This window comes from Rhinolophus sinicus, linkage group LG01 (assembly GCF_036562045.2).
Source record: "Rhinolophus sinicus isolate RSC01 linkage group LG01, ASM3656204v1, whole genome shotgun sequence".
Taxonomy (NCBI): domain Eukaryota; kingdom Metazoa; phylum Chordata; class Mammalia; order Chiroptera; family Rhinolophidae; genus Rhinolophus; species Rhinolophus sinicus.
Genome location: NC_133751.1, coordinates 116,942,130 through 116,948,129, shown reverse-complemented (window position 1 = coordinate 116,948,129; position 6,000 = coordinate 116,942,130). Strand labels below are relative to the sequence as shown.

The 6,000-nt window shown below is 42.6% G+C and overlaps 1 long non-coding RNA gene across 1 annotated transcript in view; it reads left to right on the top strand.

Moving 5' to 3' along the window:
* The first annotated feature begins 1,591 nt into the window (after window positions 1-1,591).
* LOC141572118 (uncharacterized) overlaps window positions 1,592-6,000 on the top strand; it is a 110,454-nt gene continuing 106,045 nt past the window's right edge. Inside the window, exon 1 of the long non-coding RNA XR_012497282.1 lies at window positions 1,592-1,884. This is a non-coding gene — a long non-coding RNA (uncharacterized LOC141572118). The remainder of the gene's footprint in view (window positions 1,885-6,000) is intronic.

The following is a 6,000-nucleotide window of genomic DNA, read 5'->3' as shown; positions in this document are numbered from 1 at the left end:
GGGCTCCACCACTTCCCCCACTGAGGGCCGGGCTCTGCTCTTCAGCCCCTGGGAATTCCTGCATCAAGAGGTGAATTATTCAAGAGGACAAGGCAGTGAACAGAGAGGTGGAAGAATTCACTTCAGCATTAGTATCTGGAAGTGAGCAGAGACTCCACAGTGGCAAGAAGCAGAAACTTAGTGCAGAAACAAGAATATTTACAATGCAAATTAATTTTAACCATCCGTATCTAACCTGAAGCAAAAAAACAGTGCATGTTTTTCCTACTACTTTTGTTAGTCTACTGATTTATTTATCTATCTGTCCTCATCAGGGGCTGGTAATGTAGCACACATATTTATTTATTTGTTTGTTTTATTTTTTAAAGAGATTTAGTGACTTACTGTTATTTTTAAGGTTATATATTGAATGTTATTTCACAAAAATACATGTGATTTTATTTTGTGTTTGTCCACAAATTCAAACTTACAAAATGCATTTATCTTATGAAGTTTTTACAATATTAATTTTAAAAGTTATGTCAAGGTTGCAGGAATCATATTTTGGGGGCAATGTAATCTTATTTCAGGGTTTAAAAAAGACAGAGAGCTTATTTCTGGGATCATTTCAGTGAAGAGATATATTAGAATATTGAGGGAAAGGTCTGTTTTGAAACTCCACCTTCTCCTCCACCCTCTCTCCTGGCCGTGTCCACATCCCTCAGGAGTCTCACGGCAGAGACGCTGATGCTGCCGAGGAGGCAGCACACACCGGGAGCTGAAGTGAAGGGCAGTGGACCCATGGACCTTGTGATGGTCTTAGATCTCTCTAATTCCCCATCAGTTAAAATGCATTTCTCACTCTCCTTTGGCATGAAACTCTTGTTCATGCTGCTGGCTTTCCTTCCAAGGCCCTTTAGCAAACAGATCCTCTCAATTAGAAACAGTGTCTTCTCAAACACCTTATTTCTATCTTACATCATATATCTCATTCTTCATTGTGTTTACATGATTTTGTTTACATCCTCTATCTCTCCAGACTATAAGCTCTCTGACTGTAGGATTCATGATTAATTTGTCTTTGTATTACTCATATAATTACTGCTAATAATCATAAATAGATGGCTTACATATATTTATTGTATGAGTGAATAAATGAATAAATGAATGAATGAATGAATGAGTGAAATCTCAGATCTTAATATTCTGTAAAAAAAAAGCTGTCTGTTACTTATTTATTTTTAACCTAATAATTAGCTCAGGGACAAGCAATTAGACACAGGCATATTTATTGCTTTTGTCAGGAAGAAGTAACATTGCTGTAATATGAAAAGAGCCCTTTACAGAGTCTACCACCGTTAATTGGATGTACAAAGAAAGAATTATGTCACGATGTATAAAATAAGCAGTTTGGCTTTGCCCAGAGGTAGTCACAGGACATTTTGGGACCCAGTGTCAAGAAAAGGGTATAAAGTCAGACAGCTAAGAGCATCTGGTAGGTACCACAGTAACTCAGGTTTTATACGGACACAAAGCCCTGATTAAACATGAACTAGACACTGCATATATCAAATAGCTTTTGTAAGATATTGGGTGGGGGGGGCACTGAGAAACATAAAAATTATTCCGAATGAGACAAATACTTCATGAATAGAAAACAACCCCTGTTAAGGCGAGCTCAGCCAGGAAGGGAGGCAGACGTGTTAACAGGAAGTTCTAAATGGCCAGACAGCTGCAAGGATAAGCACTGTGTCCCAGGTCTCAGAGCCCTGAGTCAACCCGTGGGTGTCAGGCTGATGTCCCAGAGGTGGCAGCATCTGAGTCGAGGGTTGAAGGAGTAAGAATTTTCTGGAAAGACTAGTGTTTGCTGGAGAAGGACATCCTGGGAAGAAAGAACAGCACAGGGTAAGTCAGTAAGTGTGTATGTGTGCACACATGCATTTGTACGCGTGGGTGTGCATGAGTGTGTGTGTGTGTGTGTGCGCGCGCGCGTGCACCTGTGGGTGTATATACAAGCACGTGTGTATTTGGGGAGGTAGAGGAGACGAGGGAGAGACAATGGCTCATTTGCAGACTTAGCGGTAGTCTAGCATTGTGGGAGTAGGGTATGTGCAATATTTTATCCTCAAAGAGCACTCGCTCACTTCTCCCCATCTGGTTCTGGAAGGAATACCCGAGGCTTACAAAGGTGGGCCAAGTACAGGCCCCTCAATCACTGAGCACACAATTATCACTTGGCAACCTTGTGCTAGGCTCTGCTCTAGGGGGTGGGGATATAGAAGTAGACAAAACACATGAAAATACCTGCCCCTATGGGCCAATGTGTCATAGGAACAACAGACGATAAACAACACGGGTTAATCAAATCTGCACGATGTCAGAGAATGACAAGTGCTAAGAAACACAAAGCAAGAAAGAGGGTGGAAGATGTGACGGACAGGCTGAGGCTGTTCCTTTGAACCAGGTGGCCAAGGGAAGCCCCTGTAAGTGACATTGAGTCAAGAGCTGAAAGAAGGGACCTGTCAAGTGGTGTCCCCAGGTTCCCTTGTCCTTCGATATGCAAATGACATTGGCTCTAACCCCAAGAGACATGTATTGCAGACTCTCCCTCCCACTATCAACAGCCAGCTTTCCTGTTTGTGACACACTTTACTGAAAGAGAGGACAATGGAAGGGTTTCACTTGGCCAGGTTACCTGCCTTCCAGGCACAGCCTGAAAGCTCCTGCTTCTCTTGGCCTCAGGTCCATAGCCGTCACAGGAGGATGTCCTTCTTCAAATAGTCACAACTTCCACACACCTTAAGGAAAATCTATTATGAACCTATCCATACAGCTTGATCTCCCCCGGGGCCCATCACATGCTTCTCTGGACAGTTCTGCCAGCCCTTTGAGTTATTCAATCCAGAACAGCACTGTCCAGTTGGATGTTCTGTGATGAAAGAGGTTTTATATCTGTGCAGTGCTCGAAATGTAGCCAGTGCAACCGAGGATTTAATGTTTAATCTAATTTAAGTTCAATGAGTTAAAATGTAAATAGCCATACCACACTAGTGGCTACTGTTTTGGACAGTGCGTGTCTCGAGTAATGCCCTGGGAAGCACGGGGGTGGTGCTCTGGGCTGCTTGTTCAGGTGACATTTGCAGCTCATGTCTCAGCCGCATTAAGGGCTTCCCACCAGGTAAGATAGTCTTCTAAGTGTCTGGTTCCTGGATCACACACACACACACACACACACACACACACACACACACACACACAGACACCCCTTGTGAAGGTTAAAAATAATAATACTTTTCCTCCCACCTTCTAAGTTCTAGCTGAACTAACAATCAAATTAACAGAGATTAACAGGAGAAAAATCAAGTTTTAGTACGTGCACACAGGGAATTCACATTAGCATGAAAGTTCCAAAGAATTTGCAAAATTGGGTATATGTGACATTTTGGATGAAGGAAAAAAAAGGGAAGGGGGTCTTAGATTTTGAAAGTGAAAAGGGGTGATTTGCAGGAAGAGCAGAATACACATGGCAGGTAAATTTTTGCTAAGTGACTTAGAAACCAATGGGACATGGGGACATCTAGTCAGTAGGCTTGGAGTCTTCCCGTCTAATACTAAGGCAATTATGCTAAGGTTCCCTTCCATCTGAATCTCTTAGGCAAGAAAGGGGGGAGGGTCAAATGGGGAAGACTCTTTCTGAGTCTTTTGTTTTTTAATATCCAGCTTAAAATCAAAATCCCAAAGTCAACTTTGGAGTGGTAGAATTTTGGTTTCCTTCACTCTCTGGGACAAACATTAATTTTCAGAGAGATTTTAAACTACACCTTTAAGATGGAAGGCTGCTATGCCCACCGTGGAGTTGGAGCATTCATTTACACGCTCTCTTCTTCTTCCTTCACACTGTGCCTAGTAGGTCCTGCTGGGAAGTGGGAATCTGTTTCACTAATGATTCTTAATGACCTCTTGTGTGGCCACAGTAAGGCCAACAGGAGCTTTGAGGCATAGCTTTGGCTGCCTTTGGGGATGGGCTGGTTAAAATAACAGAATAGCCCGTGTTGAAAGAGGAACAGAGAAAGATATGGGCCAGGAAACACTAAGCCAGCAATAGGACCCACCATGCAAGCCATGCCAATGGTACCTCAGATTTGACTGCCTGTAGTGTAGGTATCCCTCTGAGAGAGGAACCTGGGCAGCTGCATAGGACAAGGGACAGGTCAGTACAGTGATTAGAAGCACAGCCTCTACATCAGAACAATGTCACATCAGTACCAATGAGCACACCTGTGCCTCAACCTTGGTTACTACATGCCGTTCTCCACTTAGAAGAACCAGGGATGCTTGCATGCAATGGCTAGGACAGCGAAAATACAAGATGAGCATGTCTTATATTACAGAGTGTGCAAAAAATCATGGGAACCTGTCAAGGGGACAGGAGCCAGCTCGAGCAGGAGCCTACTGGCCACATCTAGGACAATTTGAGCGTCACAGTAAATAATGATAGTAATGGATTATCAGACAAGAAAAAAAATAAGAATCCATGAGTCCCTACTGATAATAAGTGATAAAATGGAGGAGAAGAGAAAAATCAACTACAGTAGTAAATCAACTCATAAATGTAGAAAGAGTGATGGAGTTGGCAAGCCACCCTTCCCCACTTTGCAGTGACACCTGATGCAGGTAAGGAGCATCAGTGGAAGCTAAAGTGATGGGTGAAAGTTTGATGACAACTGCCTTTTACATACTTTCAAAGCAACTCCCCGCAAATAACTTACTAATTACAAAGGAAAATAACTTTGTAGTGGAGAAAACTGGCAGATGTCAGTTTAACCAATGATCAAAGTTAATATCACCAGAAATGGGGCCAATCAACATCACTGAGAACATATCATCACCTCCAGGGATTCCTGCCAAAAATGTATAACCTGAATTTAATTATAAGAAAGCTTGGACAAACCCAAATGAGGGTGGTTCGGGATGGGGTAGAGCTCTGCACTAGTAAAAAGTGCTGATATAATGAAAGACAAAGAGAGACCAAGGAGTCATTTCATACTAAAGGAGAGTAAAAACATGAAAATTCTTCACCAGAAAATAATAAACAAGAAGAACATTATTGAGAAATTGGTGAAATTTTAATAAGGTCTGTAGCGTAGAAGATATCATTGTAGCAATGTTAAATTTCCTGATTCTGATAATCATATTTTGGGTTTATAAGTGAATATTATTCTTAAAATTCCCATGCTAAAATGTTTAGGGATAAAGGTACATGCCAACAAGGTACTCTCAAATATAATATTCAAACAGCCAAGAGAGGGAGAGAGAAAGAATGATAAAGCAAAAATAGGGCAAAATGTTAATAATTGGTATATAGAAATTCTTTGTAATATTCTTTTAATTTTTCTGTAAATTGGAATTATTAAAAAAAAACCAACCCTAGCCTTTATGTCAGGTTGCCTGGTTTTGAATCCCAAGCACGGTCACTTACTAGCTTTGTGTTTGTGGGCAAATTACTAAACCTCTCTGGGCCTCAGCTTCCCCATCTGTAACATGCGGATAATAACAACACTCTCTTCAGGGTTGCAATGAGCTTAGAGTTGACACATGTGAAGCACTTGAGTGTCTGGCACATGGCACACATTGGACAGATGGTGGCTTCTATTGTTTGTGTCTAAGAGAGAAACTCACGGCAATGAGGAAGATGAGATAGAATATTCTCTTGGAGACTCAGAGTGAGGACGAGAGGGAGGAGGTGAGCTGTCCTCTGGAAGGCACTTTATGTCCTGGGACCCAGGCCCTGGCCCCACCCTACACTCAGGATGGGGGTGGAGATGCACTGCAGCTGTGTCAAGGTCCCACTTCCTGTTGTTAAGATGAGACTCTGTCTATTTCGGAGGACCAGGCAGGTGGTGGGTGAGGTGCTGTTCTGGGACGCTGCTCCTCTAGCCCAGCTGGTGAGAACATGGCGTGCTGTGTCCCCTGGCATGGGCCGCTTAGCCATGCCTGAGCAGCAGCTGATGTGTTTGGCAC